This window comes from Triticum urartu, chromosome 7A (assembly GCF_056163025.1).
Source record: "Triticum urartu cultivar PI428250 chromosome 7A, HENAU_Tu73, whole genome shotgun sequence".
Lineage (NCBI taxonomy): Eukaryota > Viridiplantae > Streptophyta > Magnoliopsida > Poales > Poaceae > Triticum > Triticum urartu.
This window is the reverse complement of record NC_141879.1, coordinates 614,622,090-614,647,737: the sequence shown is the minus strand read 5'-3', so window position 1 is coordinate 614,647,737 and position 25,648 is coordinate 614,622,090. Positions and strand designations below refer to the sequence as shown.

The 25,648-nt window shown below is 43.6% G+C and overlaps 2 pseudogenes; one reads left to right on the top strand and one right to left on the bottom strand.

Moving 5' to 3' along the window:
- Window positions 1-11,117: 11,117 nt before the first annotated feature.
- LOC125519143 (putative cation transporter HKT2;3) lies at window positions 11,118-25,432 on the bottom strand (annotated as a pseudogene).
- LOC147960692 (uncharacterized) lies at window positions 13,060-15,397 on the top strand (annotated as a pseudogene).
- Window positions 25,433-25,648: the final 216 nt, after the last annotated feature.

The window sequence follows — 25,648 nt, the reverse complement described above, 5'->3', positions numbered from 1 at the left end:
CAGTAGGCTGGGCGCGTGCCCAACACGCGCTTCAACTCCTACTAGGGCTGCGGTGTGAGTGGCATTCTCCATGGCTTCCACCTGGAGGAGGCAACAACATGGCGGCGGCGGTGCCTATACAATAGTGTCGGGTTCGCGGTGACAATCTTATTCCGTCGGTGCATCGCGGCGGGGCATTGCAGGTTGGCGCTTTGGCCTCAGTGGTGGGGCGATAGTGGTGAAACATGCCACATGGAGCTGACGGAGGTGGATCGAAGGTACCGCCTATCACCAGGTGACTGGAGGTGCCGGCTACCACAAGGGATCGCCCCGTCCACTATGGAAAACAACTAGTTTGTTGTTAGGCTTCTACATACGGCAAAGACAGTATTACAGACGACAAAAATTTTGCCGCCAGATGGTTGACGGCAAAGTGTGTCGGCAAAGCCTAATTGGCAAAGAATACTTTGTCATTAGCTTTTCATTGGGCAGACAGCAAAGATTTTTCCGTAAGTCAACTATAGATTTACAGTCTGCCTTAAAAATAACAGACGGCAAAGAAAAGTGTCGTTGTTGTCAGCAAGAATTTGTCTTTGCCGTCATCCTCAAAAATCACAGACGACAAAGAATTTTGTTTATTAAAATAACCTGAACCAATAGAGTGAGGCGTTTTGGCTCCCAGGATCATCTGCACCTGTGCTGAGTAAAAAAATCAAAACAAATACTAGAAAAATTCAAAAACTTTCAAAAAAATTGGTATTGTAGATAATTCGGTGCATGATGTCCGCCCCAAATTTCAAATCATTTGGACATCTGAGTAGCTCTCGGCAAAAAAAACAAATTTAGGGTCTGTTAAATAGTGTATTGTTCATATATTGTTCTGACCTAATTTGTCTTTTTGCTGAGAGCTACTCAAATGTCCAAATGCTCTGAAATATGGAGCGCACCTCGCACACCAAATTATCTACCTTCCATAAAAAATTGGATTTATTTAATTGTTTTAATTTTTTTATGAATTGTTTCTTGACCGGGTGCGGATGGGCCCGGGCACAGAATTGGATATTCGGAACCAATAGTCCAAGTGCAGAGCACAACAATGAGAACACCACACCACAATATACATCAACACTTTGTTCCAAGAATCTATGACGAACGAACAAATTTCACAATACAAAATTACTCTATTTACACAGAGTACATCATCACTTGCCGACGGAGGTGGATCGGAGGTACCACCTATCACCGGGTGACCGGAGGTGCCGGCTACCACAAGGGATCGCCCCGTCTGGATCTGGAGTTGCCAGATCTAATGGGGTGGCACCCAGCCCTCTCGGTAGTGCTGACTGGTAGATGGCATGTGGTGTGGGTTGGCCACCAATGGAGGGGTTGGACTTGTTCCCCTCGGGGATTGGTTGCTCCCCGCATGTGCTCTTGTCCCCCATTGCGCTCGTCAAGGCAGTGTCTTATAGATTGGTTTGCTGGCAACCGTGTGAGGATCTCGGGGCGGCAGCATCGGAGGGCGGGCTGCATGGGTGACTTTTCGGCAGGCTCCATGGTGGAGGTGGTGGCTCCATCTCTTGGTCTTGTTGGCCGCAAGGGGTGTAGTGAAGGGAGGTTCTAGCATGCTTTGGTGGTGCCCAAATCTGGTGTGGATGGGCTGGCCCTCATTGTGGTGGTTACCGTGGTACCCCTTAGTGGTATAAGCAAGTTTCTGAGCAGAAGCTTCGTGCTCTTTGGCGCCCATGACGGTGGCGCCCATGGGTTCCTCTTGCTTACTGAAGTCGTCATCGAGGGTCTCGTCCTTGTGTGAGGGCTCCGGGTGAAAGCATTTGTCCGTTTTCTCGAAATTGGCAGCGATGATGCTTCGTGATGTCACCCTCCTAGGGGCGTCGTCGTGGAGCTCAGGTGTCGTCAAATTAGGCCTCGGCGAGGTGTTAGGCTAGGTATAGGCTTTTGTGTTGTATCTTTTGATCTGCTTGGTAAGAGGGCCTCCTCACCACATTGTATCGTTCACACGTGTACTTTGGTGTGTTACTTTATACTAGCAAAACGGCCCGTGCGTCGCAACGGGAGAAAAAAAATCATAATCTCTGATGGTCATGCCCATATTTTGATGCATCACCAAGGTACACAAGCATCATCATTTTTGTGAAAATCATGAACAAATTTTGAAATTCATGAACATTTTTTAAAACTCATAAAATATATGAAATCATTAACATTTTCAAATTCATGGACATTTTTACAGATTTTCGGACATTTTCTACAATGATGGACATTTTTCGGATTCATGAACATTTTATAATATTGCAACGTTTTTTAAGAACTATGAACATTTAAAAAAAATCTTGAATAGACGAACATTTCTAGAATTGACGAACATTTTCTTGGAAACTGGTGGAACCATTTTGAAATTTATGAACATTTTTCTTGCTTTAACGAATACTTTTTGAAATACATGATCATTTTTTCAATCATCGAACATTTTATGAATAAATAAACGTTTTTGTAAGTCACAAACAGTTTTCAAATTTGTAGGATTTTTTCAATTCATGAATATTTTTTATTAGATTATTTTTGTTCTATTTCATTAAAATATTTTAATACAGTAACTTTATTAGAAAAACATGAACATTTTATAAATTTCAGAACATTTGTTTTAAAAATTATTAACATTTTTTTTGAATATGCGAATATTTTCCGATTCCAGAAAAATGTATGAATTATTAAACATTGTATTTTAAAATTCTCATTTTAAAAAAATCGGATTTGTTTTAGTCTCAAATTATTTAAAGTGGAAAAAAGAAGAGGAAAAATACAAAACGATTTAAAAAAAAGGTTGCCATTTTTTTTCTCGTTATTTTGTTCCAGCATCTCCGTGACATACTCACCTGTGTCTGTCCAGACGATAATGGATGCCGTCACACCAAGAGAGTCCTAAGAATATTTCACCATTGTTGAAGGAGCAAACACTCTTGAGCTATCTAGCAAAATGGCCCGTGTGTTGCAACGGGTGAAAAAAATAATAATCTCCAATGGCCATGACCACATTTTGTTGCATCACCGAGATACACTATCACTCTCATTTTCATTTAATCATCAACAATTTTTGAAAATCATGAATATTTTTTTAATCTCGTGAACATTTTTCAAATTCGTGAACAATTTTACAGATTTTCTAAAATCTTGAACATTCTATACTATTTGCAAAAAAATGTGGAATTTGAAAAAAAATATTTTTCTTGAATAGGCGATCATTTCTAGAATCGACGAACATTTTTTTGGAAATTGGTGGAACAAATTTTGAAATTTACGAACATTTTTTAAAATGCAGGATCATTTTTGGAATCAGCAAACATTTTATGAATCAATAAAACATTTTGTGTTACGAACAATTTTTGAATTAAGCGGGGCGAAAGCTGTTTCACAAGGACATCTGGCATAAAATTTGATCCCGTTCCTTACTTTTCCATTGTACTCTCACATTCCTCACATGAGGCCAGATAAACATCCAACATGAGTAGCGTATTACCTCTTTAATAGAGAGCCTTAGTGTTGACGCTCAAAAGTGGCACGATCATAAAGCAGCATGCCGGGGCGAAAACCTTGCCGGGGTAAAATCTTGCCGGTGTGAAAGCTTGCCGGTGTGAAGGCTTGCCGGCGTGGAAAGCTTGCCGGCACAGAAAGATCGCCGGTGTGGAAGCTTGCCGGTGTGAAATCTTGCCGGGGGAGAAACCTTGTCAGGGAGGAACCCTTGCCGGAGTGAAACCTTGCCGGTGTGAAAGCTTGCCGGGTAGAAACATTGCCGGTGTGGAAAGCTTACTCGGATGGAAAACTTGCCGGGTTGGAGGCTGTGATAGTCAATCGAACGAGAAGTTGAAGATTGGCTCAAAAGGTTATTCAGATGATCTCGGATGGAAAAATGATCTACACGGGTTGTCTTCGTCTCGTCGAAACGATCAATTTTGATATAAAAATCGTTCAAATCCGAGTTCGTATGCAAAAGTTAGAGCAATCGGAGTGCAGCCTTGTCACGAGGCGAGATGTGGTGCGCCCCACCAGACACATGTCTGACGGGTAGCGCGAGGAAATAGCCTGTGTTGCGAGACCGATCTGACCCTCAAGATGATCTCTGATCAAAAAACCTTCAACATGAAAGTTCTTCGTCTCGTCGAAACGGTCAAGATTGCTTTTGGGCTTGTTTTCATCCAAGATCGTTTACCACCGCAAAAAAGGCCCGCAATGTGCAGCCAGTTTAAACCGAACAGTTTTGGAAAGTTCGGATAAACCAGTCCAAATTTGACTAGGGTTTTGGACGTGAATTGATGTAATTTTTTTGTAAGGAAAGCCTATATAAATTCTTTTCTTGTACGGGAAGTCCAGCCGCCTCTTATATATGTTGGGGGTGACGGCCGATTGAAACAACACACAATCGATCTATCAATATATCATCTTTTTACCTTTACCTTTATCTCTCTCCCTTGTTCTTCTTCTTCCTCGTTCTTCGTTCGTTCTTCGTTAGCAGGGCGGCGAACCTCGAGGCCCTAGGGGCGATCAGGTCGACCTAGGGCAGCCCATAGTCGCCGCAAGCCCTGACGGGGTCCCTCCCGGGTGTGTGGGGTTTCGGGTCCTCAAAAGCACCCGCCGGATTGCTTGCGTACCGTGCTTCCGGACGGGTCTCCTTCAACGTGAGCTGCGGTGCATCACCCTCGGCGTTGGAGGTACACGGTGACGTGTTCGTGTGTGAACACACGTTTTGGCGACTCCGCTGGGGACGAAACTTTGAATGGTCTCCGGCCCGTTCTTGCTACGAAGAGATCGCCATCTAGGGTTTGCAATCTACAAAGGTAATATGAATACCCAATTCCCTATTATAGATGCAAATAATTCATATGTTGTTACTAGATCGTTCAATGATTATACTCTATCGGCCAGCCCTAGTTTTTTCAATAATGCATCTAATTACGTGCATAGGCCGATTCAAAGTAATTTATATGTTTCAACTTCTTATGATACTAGTAACATACAACCTATGTATCATAACTCTCATGCATCGGCAACCCCACAAATCCATATGCCGATGAACAACATGATGGGTTCGGTTAATCAATTTGAAACACCTCATGTTAAAATTTCCAATAGCATAGAAGAAAGTGTTTCACCTTTTTATTCATCGGCAACTAATTTGCAGTATGTGAATCCAACCTTGCCGATGGATGGGAGAATTGGCCATGCTACTACTAGCTATTCGGCTAGTTACTCTCAACCATCATATGCTACACCTCATGTTAGTAATTTTTCGGCACCATACATAACTGTAGATGCTCATAATTCGGCTTCACACCTTTCTGATCATAGCCGAATAAATATAAATTTTACGGGAGCGGTTGTGCCAAATATTGTAGAAGATGAGGTAGTGGTGGCTGCATTGAAGAGTTTAGCCCAAAATAAAAGGATTAGTGCTCTTTGCCTTGAACAACATGAAAAGGGGCTATTTCCTGATTATGTCGCAATAAAAGCTAGAGTTTTGCAAGAAGATGAATCTTTGCCAATTGATAAAATTGGCGAGCAAAAATATGGTTTTACAACAATGCATATGCCTTCACCTAGTACTACATCATATTATACACCCCCACTATTTCATAATTTCGGCAACAACCGTGTGTCATTGCCGAAAGAATCTAAAAGCATTGGGGTGCAATCGTATCCGGAGTGGGCTGAAATTGAGAAAAAGCTTAAAGCCAACTTTGTCGCTCGCCGTCAGAAACAAATAGAAAAAGAATTGGCTCAGATAAAAGAAGGTTTGCCAATTGGTATTATCAATGAAAAGAAGGATGATTTGGAACTTGAAAGTGCTTCGGTTGAAAAAGCCGAATCAAGTAGCATATATTCCGAATCCATCAAATCCAAAGAGGCAAGCATTATTTAGAAAGGGCATGGAAAGCATAGCAAAACAACCGTGCTTGATTTTTCTGAAGTTAATGGAACCTACTTCCTGCCCTATGAGTTCCGTGCCATAGAAATTGACAAGCCTTAAGGAAAAGAGCAGGTAGCCAAACAAAGTTCGGCTGATAAGGATCTTCAAGGTAATGATTCACGGAATAAAGAAAAAGATGATGAAGAGGTGTTGGGGAGCCACCCAAAGATGAAGCAAGATATTGTTCAAGCCACACCACTATCATGCTCTCCCAACATATTTGAAGAGGTATGTTTAGCAAGTAATTTACCTATTTTCAGATTTTGTCTAAACTTTATTGTTGATGCATCCATTAGAAAAACCCTCTTAAGTAATTTTGAAAGACCAATGAAGAAGGGTAATTTACTTGTTAGCAATAAAATTGTTATGGAACATATCGGTCAACCCATTGCGCCATTTATAAAGACCGATAGTGACTTATTATTACAGCCAAAGCTTTCCCCGTTGCTTTATCTAAAGTTCATATCTATTTGGGTAGCTTTGCTTATTTCATACTTGGCTTGCACTTGGTCTCAATTGAGACATGTATGTTCTAACTATTTTCGTTTTAGAAATTTAAATCCAAGGTTAAATTCTGTTGAGAAAACCGATGCTAGTATAATATCTTACCCAAAGACATCAGAAATAGAGTGCAAAACACAATGCATAGCCGAATGGTGTGGTGCAAAATCTGAACCATTCGTTTGCTTAATTCCAAAGCCGTTCTCACAGCAAGATCGGCTAGAAAATGAAAGGTTTACCTTTAATTCAAACATGTGTGATCAAATCTTTGATTTGTTGTTGAGGAATAATTATATTAGAACTCTTGATCACCATGTTGAGCCATCTGTCCAGGGACGAATGTATTGTAAGTTGCATGATTCGTCCAAGCATAATTTTGAGGATTGTAACATGTTTCGTCAAATAGTTAAATCGGCCATTGATAAAGGACGATTGAAATTTGTTGAGACACCAAGAGATGACCAGTCTATTCCGATTGGTCCCGATGGTAGAAAGTTTTTGCATCGGCTGCTTCAAGCCAATCCATTTGAAGAGAAGGTAAAAACTGCAGGTGATGGGATCAAGCTTTCAAGTAAAGAAGTTGTCAAAGAGCATAATGAACATAATCTTGAGGGCAAGAATTCCATCGAAGCTACAATGGAGACGCCAAGGACTGGGGGGCAGCAAGCAAATCCAACGATCGATGAAAGCAAACCAAAAGAAAACAAAGGCCGAAATAAGCGCAAGTGTAAAAGATCAAAAATCACCTTCGCTGAACTATTGGAGAAATATCAAAAGAAGAGTGAAGAGAAGAATGCTTATCGGCCTAATCATGCAAAGAAATCAAGATCACCCCAAGGCGCAAATATGAGGATCGGTATTGGCAAAGTGAGAGTTTCAATGCAACATATTCATATTCTTATTTTTGGCCGCCAATGCCAATGTCGTGGATGCCTCCCTATGCTCATGTAGATCCATATTCATCATGGGACAGGTATGATACAAGGGCACATTCTCCATCTTATTTCAGACCATCTCACCAATATTATGCAGCTCCGAGAAGATCAACATTTGAACAGTCAAACGTTAAAGACCGTTTCAATTATAAGGAATCGGTCCGGACACCATGGATGAAAAAAGAGGTGGTCAAGCAAGTCTACCGCGTGAAAAGAGATGGTCGTAAGTGTGCTACTTCAGATTTGATCTCAAATAATAAAGAGCCAATTAAAGTGTTGACATTGGCTACAAAAGGCAATGAGACGAAGCAACCAATTATTGAGAGTCAAAGTACCAAATCTGAAGAAAAGAAGTTGAGAGTGCACAAGACCAAAAAGGAATTGCCATTGGTCAAAACAGAATCACAGCCGAGATGCCCACTCGGCTTATCGTATTGGCAAAAGAGAGAATTACACAAACTTAGTGCACAAGAACTTGAAGAAAGGAACATGGCATGGGTTCCCAAAGGAAGTGCTCAAAATAAGAATTATGTGCAAGCCTCCATTACAAGAAGTGCGGCAAAAGTGAAGAAGGAAAAGAGTAAAAACTATGAAGGACTAAGCCGAAGGTTTCAACATCTTTGGTCTACACATTATCCATATTCTTCAACTATGCCATTAACGCATATGCCATGGAATTCGTCATCAGGTATGATTGGTAACCCTCAATGGGCTTATTTTAATCCATGGATGCAATATAATTTCTTACGTCATGAAAGAGTATTACCAAGTCACTATACATTTGATTAGCTACAAGTTTGTTGCTGATCCAAAGGGCCGAAATACTTGATTTGTCATTTCATTTGTTTATTTTGGCTATATGTGCTTTGAATGAAGTTTACATGGTAATGGCCGATGATATTTATCTATCGTCCTAAGAGTATGTCAATGCATGGCCGGTGTAGTATTCTAATATCGTCCTTAGTTTGATTGGAGAGCGAGACAAGGTACGTGCTCATGAAAATTTATATGTATGCCTATATTATGATTGAATGGAGTTGAGACATCATGACTGATGTCATTGAATATATGTTGCATAGACCAATTCATAGCTGCAGAATTGGTTGGTGGGCTTATACTTTGTTTGGATATGATTTGGCTTATGCATCTTTGAGATCTATAAGAGGCCAAATCATAGTTGATTTTGTTACTGAACATCGGATTAGTGTCATGCATAATATTAATATTAGCCTTGTCTCTCTAGTACTATGGAGATTATGTTTTGATGGTTCAATTCATAGCAATGGCCAAAGTGTTGGTGTTGTTTATATATTTCTTTATGGTACTATTTTTTTAAGCTTCGTGCCGCTTAGAATATTTTTATGCACGATTAATCAAGGCCGAATATGCATTGTTATTCGGATTGACTCTTTTACTTGCTATAGGTGCTATACATATTGAGGCTTTTGGTGATTCGTTATGAGTAGTGCAACAAATATCCAAGGGTTATCAATGTGTTTTGACGAACCACTTATAGTTTATCTTGGGTTATGTCTAGATGAAGAATTTACCTTGAGTTGCATTAAAATTGTTCATATATTTAGACATGACAATTGGAGAGAGTTGGCATAGCAAGCATCCGGCTACCATGTCCATCATGTTGTATTGCATTTCTCTCAATAGCCGATGCTTAGTCTCGTCAACATAGGTAAGGCCGAACCGAAGTCCACAACTTCGGCCACTAATGAAATTTTTATACAGGCAAAAGTAAGGATTGGAGAAAGTTTATTGTTGATTGTCTACAAAATCCTAGCAAAAGGGTGAACAATATGGTTCGGAGGATGACATTGAGATACATATCTATGGAACTTTATCACCGGATTGTTAATGAAGCTGAGAAGGTTTCGCCCAAGTTTGCATCAGAAAGTTCACACAAGACATGGCCGATATATACTTATCGTCCTAAGAACATATAAATAGCCGATGGAGTGTTGACATCGTCCTTAGAACAAACTTGATACAAGTATTTTTCGGCACGCTAGCTTTGCCGAAAAACAGGGGGGCATGTGTTGACGCTCAAAAGTGGCGCGATCATAAAGCAGCATGCCGGGGCGAAAACCTTGCCGGGGTAAAATCTTGCCGGTGTGAAAGCTTGCCGGTGTGAAGGCTTGCCGGCGTGGAAAGCTTGCCGGCACAGAAAGATCGCCGGTGTGGAAGCTTGCCGGTGTGAAATCTTGCCGGGGGAGAAACCTTGTCAGGGAGGAACCCTTGCCGGAGTACAAACCTTGCCGGAGTGAAACCTTGCCGGTGTGAAAGCTTGCCGGGTAGAAACATTGCCGGTGTGGAAAGCTTACTCGGATGGAAAACTTGCCGGGTTAGAGGTTGTGATAGTCAATCGAACGAGAAGTTGAAGATGGGCTCAAAAGGTTATTCAGATGATCTCGGATGGAAAAATGATCTACACGGGTTGTCTTCGTCTCGTCGAAACGATCGATTTTGATACTCGTTCAAATCCGAGTTCGTATGCAAAAGTTAGAGCAATCGGAGTGCAGCCCTGTCACGAGGCGAGATGTGGCGCGCCCCACCAGACACATGTCTGACGGGTAGCGCGAGGAAATAGCCTGTGTTGCGAGACCGATCTGACCCTCAAGATGATCCCTGATCAAAAAAACCTTCAACATGAAAGTTGTTCGTCTCGTCGAAACGGTCAAGATTGCTTTTGGGCTTGTTTTCATCCGAGATCGTTTACCACCGCAAAAAAGACCCGCAAGGTGCAACCAGTTTAAACTGAACAGTTTTGGAAAGTTTGGATAAACCAGTCCGAATTTGACTAGGGTTTTGGACGTGAATTGATGTAATTTTCTTGTAAGAAAAGCCTAGATAAATTCTTTGCTTGTACGGGAAGTCCAGCCACCTCGTATATATGTTGGGGGTGACGGCCGATTGAAACAACACACAATCGATCTATCAATATAGCATCTTTTTACCTTTACCTTTATCTCTCTCCCTTGTTCTTCTTCTTCCTCGTTCTTCGTTAGCAGGGCGGCGAACCTCGAGGCCCTAGGGGCGATCAGGTTGACTTAGGGCAGCCCATAGCCGCCGCAAACCCTAACGGGGTCCCTCCCGGGTGTGTGGGGTTTCGGGTTCTCAAAAGCACCCGCCGGATTGCTTGCGTATCGCGCTTTCGGACGGGTCTCCTTCGACGTGAGCTGCGGTGCATCACCCTCGGCGTTGGAGGTACACGGTGACGTGTTCGTGTGCGAACACACTTAGCGTGGGTAAAATTCCTCGTGTGGAACCATCTGAATCATCCTCTTGCATTCTCTGATCCATAAAAATATAAGTACATTGCTGAGAGATACTCATGATAGTTGGCGTGACGGGTAGGGGGTGCAATGCAGGTGCACATGATGGAGCTGCGATCCAGACAGGATCTTCTCCGGCCATCGGGGGGCGGCCTATGCTAGAGTAGGTCATACAGATTGGCACACTTGACTTGGTCGTGACGTTGTGTGGCATCCTGCCTTCGCCTCGCTCCCTGAAGGCACGATATTCACCATCAAAAGCCCGTATTTCCTCGCCGGCGACTTTGGCCTAGTGTGCCTCCAGGATCCGGTTCATGGTCGAGTGACAGATCCAAAGCCGGGCAATCCCTGGGATCTCCAGTTCTCCACCAACACCACATGACGTCAAGTCAAAGCCGCTTCCCAACTCAATTAGTAACTTAATGTTTGCAAATCTCTTTCTCATGGTAAGGAAATGATAATTTTCTCCGATGCGAGGCGAAGCGAGAGCTCCGGCGTGCCGCAGGGCACCGGCAGCGATGTTATTCGGCCTTCTTCTCCGAGGCATGCGCCACCGTCGCCGCCGCTGCTGCCACGGCTGGTGACCTCCGCCACCCTGTAATTTGTGGCTTTTGTTTTGTGATGCAGGATACAGAAGCATATAGTTACACATTAAAAGGCATTATTTGGGATCACTTTCTTGCAGGTTTACACCCGGAGGAAGAACACAAGGAGAAAATTTTGTAACCCATTGACAGCCCGACGTTCGTGTTTGCGCTGCACACGCAGAGACAATGATTCAGTCAGAAGCAGTTCGTGAAGAATTATGAGAGTACTAAAGTTTCAGAGGATTTTTGTTTGTTTGGCTAATCACCTTATGACCTCGAAGATCATGTTGAATGTGGAGAAATTGAGAGGGTCGGTGGAAAGCGATCTCCTCTCGGTGCCTGCAGCATTACAGGCCAGTGGTGAAAAGAAAACAACATGCTATTTAGTGACAGGTGTCTCTTGTTTGCTATATCCTTGTGTTGTGCGCTGCCTCTCGCATCATCATCATACATTGAGAGAAATGATGCCGAGGCCGGAATGCACCTGAAAATGCACAGAGACTTCGTTAATTGTTTCTGCGGTTGTTTGCCTGGCAACAAGAACTTAAGAGGGCACAGAACTTACACATCATAGTGATGAATAGTATTAAATCTGCTGGAGCAACTAGGGAGCAGTCGATGGAATTCTCTCCTGCCTGCCTCCTTGTGTTCACGGCCATGAAAAAGGCGTTGGCGATCTTCTGATTGGGGGTCAGCCCCGCATACACTGAATAATCCCAGTTCAGGCAGCACAAGAGTGTGATGGCCACGGCTATAAGAGCAGCAACCAGTGGCTGCAAGGGATACTGTCTGCTGGTTAGGCAGCAAGTAGCTGAAACCCACTGCCTTTGTATTGTTCATCATGAACTCAAACTCGTCAGGTTCATCTCTAGTTATTCTTAGTCCTCTCAGAGTCTCAGTGCCCATATCGCCAACCTTAGAAACACAGGAAACAGCGTGTTGCCTGTAAAATAGGGTCTAGTATATTGTTCTTGTACACATATGTAATTATAATTATGATCATCTATATATTAAGACGTGAGACTGGATGTCAACCACCCATACAAAACCCTAAACCCCGTGTTTCAATTTGGTATCAGCCAGATCGGGTCGCCGCCGCCCGAACCTCTCTCCGCGCAGCCGCTGCTTCCGATTGCAAGCTAGCTAGCCATCTATCAGCGCCGCGTAGCTAGCTATCAATCAGCATCCATCCACCCGCTGCTGTTGCCGCGCGTGACATCTAACCGCGCCGCCGCTTCCGATCGCACTTGCCACGCGAGCCATCTTCCGCGACTTGCTCCGCTGCCGCCGCGCGCTGTCCCTTCCGCGCCGCCGCTGCGATGTCGTCCGCCGCTATGTCCGTCGCCCAAACTAGTAGCGCCATCGTCTCTTCTCCCGTCGCCTCGATCCCCGCCGCGCTCGCCGTCCCGACGATCTCCGTCCGCCTCGGTCGCCACAATTTCATGCTTTGGGGAGGCACCACCAGCACCGTTCTTGCCGGTGCCAACCTCCACGGACACCTCGATGGCACCAAGGCGGCACCGGCTAAAACACTCGTTGTCGGCACCGGTGACGCTGCTACCACTGTCGCCAACCCGGAGTACCACCAATGGTGGGTTCAAGATCAGCGCGTCAAGGGGCTTCTTCTCACCTCCATGGATGAGGATATTGCATGCCAACTTATTGGCTGCGAGTCGGCGCATGCGGTGTGGACAGCCGTCGCCGCCATGTTCGGCGCCCAGAGCCGCGCCAATGTCCGCCACATCTGGCGGCAACTTCAGTCGTTGAGGAAGGACGATTTGTCTGCCGCGGAATACATGCACAAGATGAAGGCCCTGGCCGACACTATGGCCGCCGCCGGCTCTCCGGTCCGTGATGATGAGCTTATCGATCACATCCTTACCAGCCTCGGCTCCGCCTACAACTCCATTGCCGCCTCCTTGGGCGTGAGTAACGCACCCATGCCCTACTCCAGTTTTTACTCATTGGTTCTGTCCTTCGAGGCGCTGCATGCACAATAGAGTGCGGTGGAGGGGTGGTCTCCCTCCGCGAACGCCGTGACCCGTTCGGGTTCGTACGGCGCGGGCGGACGCGCGCCCTACTCCGATCCCTATCCCTCCCACGGGGGGGGGGGGGGGGGGGGACGCCCGGCTGATGGACATGGCCAGCCCGGGCAGAGCCGCCAGGGCGGTAATGGCGGCAACACCGGCGGCCGTGACTGCAACGCTGGTTATGCCGGCAATGGCCGGCAAGGTGGAGGGGGCAACACCAGCAACAAAGGCGGAGGCGGTGGGCGTCGCAACCGCTGGCGTCCCCGGTGCCAAATTTGCAAGAACTGGGGCCATGAAGCCGACGACTGTCGCAAGCGCTATGATCAGGATCACAACTCCCGCTCCGCCAACTCGGCCTCCACCAACACCGTCGACTTTCCTTGGGTGTTGGATACCGGGGCTACGGATCACTTGACTAATGATCTTGAGCGCCTCCAGGTTCATGAGCGGTATGACGGCAAGGATCAGGTTCAGGTGGCCAATGGTGCAGGTTTGTCTATTTCACACATTGGTCATTCGCGTTTACCCGGTTCATCTCTTAAACTGCGTAACATCCTTCATGTTCCACACATCAGCCAACATCTTCTCTCTGTTTATCGTCTTCTTTGTGATAATGACGTGTTTGTTGAATTTCACCGTCATTTTTTCCTTGTTAAGGACAAAGAAACCGGGCGCGTCATCCTTCATGGTAGAAGTTACGGGGGGTCTATCCGGTCCCCTTCGCTCGTGCGTCATCTTCATCGTCTCACCGTGCCTCCTCTGGTGTTCGAGTTTCGTCGTCGCAATGGCATCAACGTCTTGGTCATCCTACAAATAATGTGGTCACTTCCATTGTTCGGAGTCATGAACTTCCGTGTTCTAGTTCAAATAATTCATCGTTAGTTTGTGATGCCTGTCAGCGTGCTAAGAGTCATCAACTACCTTATTCTACTTCGTTTCACATCACTACTGTACCTCTTGAATTAATACATTCAGATGTTTGGGGTCCCGCTCTTGCTTCATCGGGAGGGTACAAATATTATGTTAGTTTTACTGATGACTACACGCGCTTCACATGGATTTATTTGCTTAAACACAAGTCTGATGTTGAGCAAGTTTTCTACAACTTTCAGGATCATGTCGAACGCCTTCTGGATTATAAAATCAAAGCCGTTTAGTCCGACCCGGGTGGTGAATACCACAAACTCCATCGCTACTTTCAACGCACGGGCATCTCTCACCGAGTGTCATGTCTGCATACCTCTCAGTAGAATGGTATTGCCGAGCACAAACACCGACATTTGGTCGAGACCGGTCTTGCCTTGCTTGCACACTCCTCTCTTCCACTTCGGTTTTGGGATGAGGCTTTTCTTACGGCATGTTACCTCATCAACCGTATGCCCACTCCGGTTCTCCACAAGGACACACCTTTGTTCCGTCTGTTTCATGTTCAGCCCAACTACTCCTCCCTTCGGATTTTTGGGTGTGCTTGCTGGCCTAGTCTCCGCAAGTACAATGCTCACAAGCTTGAGTTTCGGTCCAAGATGTGTGTTTTCCTTGGCTATAGTCCTTTGCATAAGGGCTATAAGTGTCTTGACCGTATCTCCGGTCGGATATACATCTCTCGTGATGTTATTTTCGACGAGAATGTGTTCCCTTACTCTCAACCCGGCGTTTCGGTTGATCCTGCTTCTCTTGAACATGCACTCACTTTTCCCTCCGATGAACCGGTTCCGGATGTCCATGTGCATAAATATGACCTGTCCTATTTGTCATCTAACTTGTCTTTTGCAGGTGATATTGCTTTGAGTTCCCCCCAGGTACATGTTGCTGCTCCGACGCCTCCCGATGCGCCCGACGTGCATGTCCCGCTGCCCGAGACGGGCGCGGCTACCTCGCCTGATGGAGCGACCGCGGATGCGGCTGGGTCGCCACCCTCGCTCGGTCCGTCGCCCGGGCCGCCCCCGTCGCCTGGGCCGGTCCAGCACACCATCGTCTCTCGGTCCGTGTCGTCTCTTGCTGAGGTCCCCTCAGTCGCGACACCCTCGGCCGAGCCCTCGTCGCCGTCGTCTTCGCTTACTGGCGATGCAGCTCCGGCGCATGCTATGGTTACACGCCATCGTGATCATACGCGCAAGGAGAAGTCTTACACTGATGGCAAGGTTCGGTACGACTCTCGCCATCGTGCCTTCTTCGCCGCGCCGGTTTCCCATCGTGATGCTCTGGGTGAACCTGCCTGTCGTGCCGCCATGTCCGAGGAGTTTGCTGCTCTCCGTCACACTAACACCTGGGTGTTGGTGCCTCGGCCACCAGGTGTTAATATTGTGAGCTGCAAGTGGGTTTTCAAAACCAAGCACCGTCCGGATGGGTCTGTTGATAAGCACAAAGCTCGTCTTGTTGCTCGTGGTTTCACTCAACAGCACGGGATTGACTACGGAGATACTTTTAGCCCGGTGGTGAAGCCTGCCACGGTTCGCTTGGTTTTGTCTCTTGCTGTGTCTCGTGGCTGGAGCCTCCGACAGATTGATGTGACCAATGCCTTTTTACATGGGTTCTTGGCCAAAGATGTGTACATGCAGCAGCCACCTGGGTTCGAGGATGCCACTTATCCGTCTCATGTCTGCAAACTTCAACGGTCTATTTATGGTCTCAAGTAGTCACCCCGTGCCTGGTATGATCGTTTGAGTCAGCGCCTTTCGCAGCTCGGTTTTGTTGCTTCCAGATCAGATGCATCTCTGTTCATCTTCTCCCAGGGTACTATACAGATATACATGCTGGTGTACGTTGATGATATTGTGATTGCTGGCTCTACCCCCGCCGTGGTGGATCGTCTTGTGCAGTCGTTGTCTGCTAGCTTTCCCATCAAAGATTTGGGTCGCCTCGAGTACTTTCTTGGTTTGGAAGCGTCCTTTCATTCAGGGGGCATGACCTTGACGCAGAAAAAGTATGCTTTAGATCTTCTTCATCGCGTCAACATGGAGAACTGCAAGGCCACTTCCACTCCGCTTGCTACATCTGAGAGTCTCTCACATCATAGTGGTGCACTACTGGGTAGAGATGACTCCTTTCAGTATCGCAGTGTGGTTGGGGCACTTCAGTATTTGACCCTCACTCGTCCTGATATCTCCTTCGCAGTGAACAAAGTGTGTCAGTTCCTGTCTCAGCCGATGGAGGATCATTGGGAAGCAGTCAAGCGTATTCTGAGATATGTCAAAGGTACACTAGACATGGTACTATGGATTCATAAGTCCAGATTTACTGGAGTGAGTATATTCACCGATGCAGACTGGGCAGGCTGTGTTGATGATAGGCGCTCCACTGGTGGTTTTGCTATATTTGTTGGACCTAACCTTGTATCTTGGAGCTCGAAGAAGCAACCCACAGTCTCGAGATCAAGCACCGAGGCAGAGTATAAGGCATTGGCTAATGGCGCAGCTGAAGCCATTTGGATAGACTCAGTTCTCACAGAACATGGAGTCCCACGGCAGCGCACTGATACGTCTCCAACGTATCTATAATTTTTGATTGCTCCATGCTACTTTATCTACTGTTTTGGACTATATTGGGCTTTATTTTCCACTTTTATATTATTTTTGGGACTAACCTATTAACCGGAGGCCCGGCCCAGAATTGCTGTTTTTTGCCTATTTCAGTATTTCGAGGAAACAGAATATCAAATGGAGTCCAAACGGAATGAAACCTTCGGGAACATGATCTTCTCACTGAACGTGATCCAGGAGACTTGGACCCTACTCCAAGAAGTTTCCGGGGAGGTCACGAGGGTGGAGGGCGCGCCCCCTGCCTCGTGAGCCCCTCGTGGCCCCCCTGACGTACTTCTTCCGCCTATATATCTCCATATACCCTAAAAACATCCGGGAGAAACATAGATCGGGAGTTCCGCCGCTAGAAGCCTTCGTAGCCACCGAAACTCAATCTAGACCCGTTTCGGCACCCTACCGGAGGGGGCAATCCTTCTCCGGTGGCCATCTTCATCATCCCGGTGCTCTCCATGACGAGGAGGGAGTAGTTCTCCCTCGGGGCTGAGGGTATGTACCAATAGCTATGTGTTTGATCTCTCTCTCTCTCTCTCTCTCGTGTTCTTGAGATGATACGATCTTGATGTATCGCGAGCTTTGCTATTATATTTGGATCCTATGATGTTTCTTCCCCCCTCTTCTCTCTTGTAATGAGTCGAGTTTCCCCTTTGAAGTAATCTTATCAGATTGAGTCTTTAAAGACTTGAGAACACTTGATGTATGTCTTGCCGTGGATATCTGTGGTGACAATGGGATACCACATGCCACTTGATGTACGTTTTGGTGACCAACTTGCGGGTTTCGTGACATTGGGAACCTATGCATAGGGGTTGGCACACGTTTTCGTCGTGATTCTCCGGTAGAAACTTTGGGGCACTCTTTGAGGTTCTTTGTGTTGGTTGAATAGATGAATTGAGATTGTGTGATGCATATCGTATAATCATGCCCATGGATACTTGAGGTGACATTGAAGTATCTAGGTGACATTAGGGTTTTGGTTGATTTGTATCTTAAGGTGTTATTCTAGTACGAACTCTAGGGCTGTTTGTGACACTTATAGGAATAGCCCAACGGATTGATTGGAAAGAATAACTTTGAGGTGGTTTCGTACCCTACCATAATCTCTTCGTTTGTTCTCCGCTATTAGTGACTTTGGAGTGACTCTTTGTTGCATGTTGAGGGATAATTTTATGATCCAATTATGTTAGTATTGTTGAGAGGACTTACACTAGTGAAAGTATGAACCCTAGGCCTTATTTCCTATCATTGCAATACCGTTTACGCTCACTTTTATCATTAGTTACCTTGCTGTTTTTATATTTTCAGATTACAAATACCTTTATCTACCATCCATATTGCACTTGTATCACCATCTCTTCGCCAAACTAGTGCACCTATACAATTACCATTGTATTGCGTGTGTTGGGGACACAAGAGACTCTTTGTTATTTGGTTGCAGGGTTGCTTGAGAGAGACCATCTTAATCCTACGCCTCCTACGGATTGATAAACCTTAGGTCATCCACTTGAGGGAAATTTGCTACTGTCCTACAAACCTCTGCACTTGGAGGCCCAACAACGTCTACAAGAAGAAGGTTGTGTAGTAGACATCAAGCTCTTTTCTGGCGCCGTTGCCGGGGAGGTGAGTGCTTGAAGGTATATCTTTAGATCTTTCAATCGAGTCTTTTAGTTTCTTGTTTTATCACTAATTTAGTTTATAAAAGAAAATTACAAAAAAATGGAATTGAGTTTGTCTCATACGCTTCACCTTTTTAATATCTTTCGTGAGTATGATGGAAAGGATAATTATGCTCAAGTGCTAGAAGAAGAAATCTACAAAATGTTTGGCACTAAATCTTTGAATGATGAGCATGATTACAATGTTGTTAGTACAAATTCTTTGAATATCCATGATGCTAATGATGATTGCACTAGTTATGATGAAAATACCTCCTATAAACATGTCAATTTTTGTGGAGTAGATTGGGTTTGCAAGTACACACCGAATAGGGAAGATAGATATTGTAAGAGGCATAAGTACTTAGAAACTAAATTGTTGCAAGAAAGTCTAGATGAATGTGCTGAAAGATTCAATATTTTTCGTGCCCCTTGTGAACTTTGCAATGAACATGGTCATTTAAAGCTCCAATGCTATTTGTTTCATGATCAAGTCGTGTCCAAACATTGTGATAATTTGATTACCCTTGAGCATCATAAAGAGCTTAGCCTTCTTTTGGGTTATGAAGAAATGAAACGTATAACTGAGGGTATTCCAAAGTTTAATCTTGATAGAGTTCTTGATTTTGATCTAGAGAATATTTATATGTATTGTGCGGTGAATTGCATTGAAAATCCTTATATTGCCAACTACATAAAGAAAAGGAAACAAATAGAAGATGAAGAGAATACTAATGAAAGGGAAGAGACTTCCCAATATCCTCCTATTATCTCTTATGATGAATCAGGCAACGAGGAGGAGCCTCCTATTCAACCAATCTCATTAATAAGGAGCTCCAAAAAGAGGATTGAACCCACACACGATGTGGTAAAGAAGAAGAAAAGAAAAGGGAAGAGAGGTAAAAAGGTATCTCTCCCAAATAAAGTTGCTCCTATTATTGTTGTGCCTCATGAAAATGAAGATGATACACTTGATGATGATCTCGTTATGCCTATTGCTTGTTGTGATGATTATGATTGGGAAGATAATGATACTTCTTATGATCTTGAAAATCTTTTTGGCACATGCTTGGAAGAATATAATAATTGCTATACTATTGGTGCTATCCATGCTATTAATGATGAGAGTGATTATGCTTATGATACGAAAAGGCCCAAGCTTGGGGAAGCTATGTTTGATGAGGATGACATATTTGAGAATATATTTGCTGCAATTAATGTCTGTCCCAAGCTTGGGGATTCTATGTTTAATAATGATGATATTTTTAGCCTTCCATGTTTTGATATGCAAAGTGATTATGATGAGAACAAAGTTGCTACTTATGATGATTATTGTGATGAAACTTATGCTATAAAAAGTAGTGATGATTATATTTATAAAACTTGTCATGATTATGATTACCCCTTCTCTGAACATTACTCTTTTAATATGGAAACAATTTATAGTATTCGACTTTCCTATGATACTCCCACTATTCCGAATGAGAAGAATTTTGCCTATGTGGAGAGTAATAAATTTTCTATGCTTGTAGATCATGAAAAGAATGCTTTAGGTTCTGGTTATATTGTTGAATTCATTCATGATGCTACTGAAAATTATTATGAGGGAGGAACATATGCTTGTAGGAATTGCAATAATATCAAGTTTCCTCTCTATGTGCTTAAAATTTTGAAGTTATGCTTGTTTTACCTTCCTATGCAAGTTGATTCTTGTCCCCACAAGTTGTTTTCTCACAAAATACCTATGCATAGGAAGTGGGTTAGACTTAAATGTGCTAGTCATATTCTTCATGATGCTCTCTTTATGTTACAATTCTTATCTTTTATGTGAGCATCATTGAAATCATCATGCCTTGCTAGGGGCGTTAAACGATAGCGCTTGTTGGGAGGCAACCCAATTTTATTTTTGTTCCTTGAGTTTTGTTCCTGTTTAGTAATAAATAATTCATACAGCCTCTGTTTAGATGTGGTTTTGTGTGTTTAATTAGTGTTTGTGCCAAGTTAAACCTATTAGATCTTCTTGGGAGATAGTTATTTGATCTTGCTGTAATTTCCAGAATCTTTGCGCTCAGTGCCCGAATTGTCAAAAATCACCAGAACGTGATAAAATAGTGATTCCAATTGCTTCTGATCAATAAACAAATTTCCCAGTTCGTATAATTTTGGTAGAATTTTTTGGTTTCCATAAGTTTGCGTTAGTAACAGATTACTACAGACTGTTCTGTTTTTGACAGATTCTGTTTTGCGTGTGTTGTTTGCTTATTTTGATGAATCTATGGCTAGTAAAATAGTTTATAAACCATAGAGAAGTTGGAATACAGTAGGTTTAACACCAATACAAATAAAGAATAAGTTCACTACAGTACCTTAAAGTAGTCTTTTGTTTTCTATCTCTAACGGAGCTCACGAGATTTCTATTGAGTTTTGTGTTGTGAAGTTTTCAAGTTTTGGGTGAATTCTTTTGATGGATTATGGAACAAGGAGTGGCAAGAGCCTAAGCTTTGGGATGCCCATGGCACCCCCAAGATAATCCAAGGACACCAAAAAGTCAAAGCTTGGGGATGCCCCGGAAGGCATCCCCTCTTTCGTCCACTTCCATCGGTAATTTACTTGGAGCTATATTTTTATTCACCACATGATATGTGTTTTGCTTGGAGCGTCTTGTATTATTTGTGTCTTTGCTTGTTAGTCTACCACAATCATCCTTGCTGTACACACCTTTTGAGAGAGCCATGTATGAGTTGAAATTTGTTAGAATACTCTATGTGCTTCACTTATATCTTTTGAGCTTGATAGTTTACTCTATGTGCTTCACTTATATCTTTTTGAGCGTGATAATTTTTGCTCTAGTGCTTCACTTAGATCTTTTAGAGCACGGTGGTGGTTTGTTTTAAAGAAACTTGATCTCTCATGCTTCACTTAGATTATTTTGAGAGTCGTTAATAGCATGGTAATTTGCTTAATGTTAATATACTTGGTATTCAAGATATGTGAAACTTTCTTTTTAGTGGGTTGAATACTAAGATAAGTTTGATGCTTGATAATTGTTTTGAGATATGGAGGTGATAATATCATAGTCGTGCTAGTTGAGTAGTTGTGAATTTGAGAAATACTTGTGTTGAAGTTAGCAAGTCCCGTAGCATGCACGTATGGTTAAAGTTGTGTAACAAATTTGAAGCATGAAGTGTACCTGGCTTGTGCATCCTTATGAGTGGCGGTCGGGGACGAGCGATGGTCTTTTCCTACCAATCTATCCCCCTAGGAGCATGTGCGTAGTACTTGATTTTTGATGACTTCTAAATTTTTGCAATAAGTATATGAGTTCTTTTGACTAATGTTGAGTCCATGGATTATACGCACTTTTACCTTTCCGCCATTTGCTAGCCTCTTCGGTACCATGCATTGCCCTTTCTCACATTGAGAGTTGGTGAAAACTTCGCCGGTGCATCCAAACCCCGTGATATGATACGCTCTTTCACACATAAACCTCTCTATATCTTCCTCAAAACAGCCACCATACCTACCTATCATGGCATTTCCATAGCCATTCCGAGATATATTGCCATGCAACTTCCACCATCATCATCATCATCATGACATGCTTTACTTTTGTCATATTGCCATTGCATGATCTTGTAGTTGACATCGTATTTGTGGCAAAGCCACCATGCATTATTTTTCATACATGTCACTCTTGATTCATTGCACCATCCCGGTACACCGCCGGAGGCATTCATATAGAGTCATATCTTGTTCTAGTATCGAGTTGTAATCATTATGTTGTAATCAATAGAAGTGTGATGATCATCATTATTAGAGCATTGCCCAATCAAAAAAAAACAAAGGCCAAAAAGAAAAAAAGAAAGGCCCAAAAAAGAGAAAATAAAAAGGGCAATGCTACTATCTCTTTTTCCACAGTTGTGCTTCAAAATAGCACCTTGTTCTTCATGTAGTGAGTCTCATATATTTTGCTTCAAAGTAGCACCATGATTTTCATATAGTGAGTCTCATAAGTTGTCTTGTTCATACTAGTGGGAATTTTTCATTATAGAACTTCGCTTGTATATTCCAACGATGGGCTTCCTCAAAATGCCCTAGGTCTTCATGAGCAAGCAAGTTGGATGCACACCCACTAGTTTTCTTTTGTTGAGCATTCTTAGCTCTAGTGCATCCATTGCATGGCAATCCCTACCCCTTGCATTAACATCAATTGATGGGCATCTCCGTAGCTCATTGATTAGCCTCGTTGATGTGAGACTTTCTCCTTTTTTGTCTTCTCCACACAATCCCCATCATCATATTCTATACCACCCATAGTGCTATGTCCATGGCTCGCGCTCATGTATTGCGTGAAGGTTGAAAAAGTTTGAGATTATTTGAGTATGAAACAATTGCTTGGCTTGTCATCGGGGGTATATAAGTTGGGAACATCTTTGTGTGACGAAAATGAAGCATAGCCTAACTATATGATTTTGTAGGGATGAACTTCCTTTGGCCATGTTATTTTGAGATGACATAATTGTTTGATTAGTATGCTTGAAGTATTATCATTTTTTATGTCAATATGAACTTTTGTCTTGAACCTTTCGGATCTGAATATTCATACCATGATTAAGAAGATTTACATTGAAATTATGCCAAAGTATCACTCCGCATCAAAAATTCTCTTTTTATCATTTACCTACTCGAGGACGAGCAGGAATTAAGCTTGGGGATGCCTGATACGTCTCCAACGTATCTATAATTTTTGATTGCTCCATGCTACTTTATCTACTGTTTTGGACTATATTGGGCTTTATTTTCCACTTTTATATTATTTTTGGGACTAACCTATTAACGGGAGGCCCAACCCAGAATTGTTGTTTTTTTGCCTATTTCAGTATTTCGAGGAAACAGAATATCAAACGGAGTCCAAACGGAATGAAACCTTCGGGAACGTGATCTTCTCACCGAACGTGATCCAGGAGACTTGGACCCTACTCCAAGAAGTTTCCGGGGAGGTCACGAGGGTGGAGGGCGCGCCCCCCTGGGCGCGCCCCCTGCCTCGTGAGCCCCTCGTGGCCCCCCTGACGTACTTCTTCCGCCTATATATCTCCATATACCCTAAAAACATCCGGGAGCAACATAGATCGGGAGTTCCGCCGCCAGAAGCCTCCGTAGCCACCGAAACTCAATCTAGACCCGTTCCGGCACCCTGCCGGAGGGGGCAATCCTTCTCCGGTGGCCATCTTCATCATCCTGGTGCTCTCCATGACGAGGAGGGAGTAGTTCTCCCTCGGGGCTGAGGGTATGTACCAATAGCTATGTGTTTGATCTCTCTCTCTCTCTCTCTCTCGTGTTCTTGAGATGATACGATCTTGATGTATCGCGAGCTTTGCTATTATATTTGGATCCTATGATGTTTCTTCCCCCCTCTTCTCTCTTGTAATGAATCGAGTTTCCCCTTTGAAGCAATCTTATCGGATTGAGTCTTTAAAGACTTGAGAACACTTGATGTATGTCTTGCCGTGGATATCTATGGTGACAATGGGATACCACGTGCCACTTGATGTACGTTTTGGTGACCAACTTGCGGGTTTCGTGACATTGGGAACCTATGCATAGGGGTTGGCACACGTTTTCGTCGTGATTCTCCGGTAGAAACTTTGGGGCACTCTTTGAGGTTCTTTGTGTTGGTTGAATAGATGAATTGAGATTGTGTGATGCATATTGTATAATCATGCCCACGGATACTTGAGGTGACATTGAAGTATCTAGGTGACATTAGGGTTTTGGTTGATTTGTATCTTAAGGTGTTATTCTAGTACGAACTCTAGGGCTGTTTGTGACACTTATAGGAATAGCCCAACGGATTAATTGGAAAGAATAACTTTGAGGTGGTTTCGTACCCTACCATAATCTCTTCATTCGTTCTCCGCTATTAGTGACTTTGGAGTGACTCTTTGTTGCATGTTGAGGGATAATTTTATGATCCAATTATGTTAGTATTGTTGAGAGGACTTACACTAGTGAAAGTATGAACCCTAGGCCTTATTTCCTATCATTGCAATACCGTTTACGCTCACTTTTATCATTAGTTACCTTGCTGTTTTTATATTTTCAGATTACAAATACCTTTATCTACCATCCATATTGCACTTGTATCACCATCTCTTCGCCGAACTAGTGCACCTATACAATTTACCATTGTATTGGGTGTGTTGGGGACACAAGAGACTCTTTGTTATTTGGTTGCAGGGTTGCTTGAGAGATACCATCTTCATCCTACGCCTCCTACGGATTGATAAACCTTAGGTCATCCACTTGAGGGAAATTTGCTACTGTCCTACAAACCTCTGCACTTGGAGGCCCAACAACGTCTACAAGAAGAAGGTTGTGTAGTAGACATCACGCACTCCTATATTGTGGTGTGATAACTTAGGGGCAACTTACCTGACGGCGAATCCAGTGTTTCATGCTCGGACTAAACACATTGAGATTGAGTTTCACTTTGTGAGAGAACGGGTAGCTGCTTGTGAACTGGAAGTCAGGTTTATTTCTACAGATGATCAGTTAACAGATGTATTTACTAAACCCGCTACTAGACAGATGCTAGACCGTTTTAGAACCAATCTGAATCTTGTATGTTGTTCAGATTGAGGGGGCATGTAAAATAGGGTCTAGTATATTGTCCTTGTACACGTATGTAATTGTAATTGTGATCATCTATCTATTGAGACGTGAGGCTGGATGTCAACCACCCACGCAAAACCCTAAACCCTGTGTTTCAATTTTTCCTACAAGAATCTGGCCAGTGAAGCCCTGGTCCCAAGAGAACACCACCAGGCTTTCGTTCATCGGCCGCATCAGTCCTCCATTGGTGAAACAAGAGACAGTGACCGATATAAAGAAAATCATGGAGTTGATACCTTTCCTTGTTAAAACATCTCTTGCAGTTGAAACATGCATGTGCTAAGGCATACGACTGGGACTGCTCTTAGGGCCGACATGCGAACATGATGATTGTTCAAATGGAAAGGCGTTGCTCGACTGAAAGCTCGAGCTAAACCGAGTAATTGTTACTGTTATGAAGATGGTAATGAATTACTACTTTCAAAAAAGACACCAGAGAAGGCTTAGCAAACTCAATAGCTCTATCCACTTGCATGATTTGTGTGTTTGTTT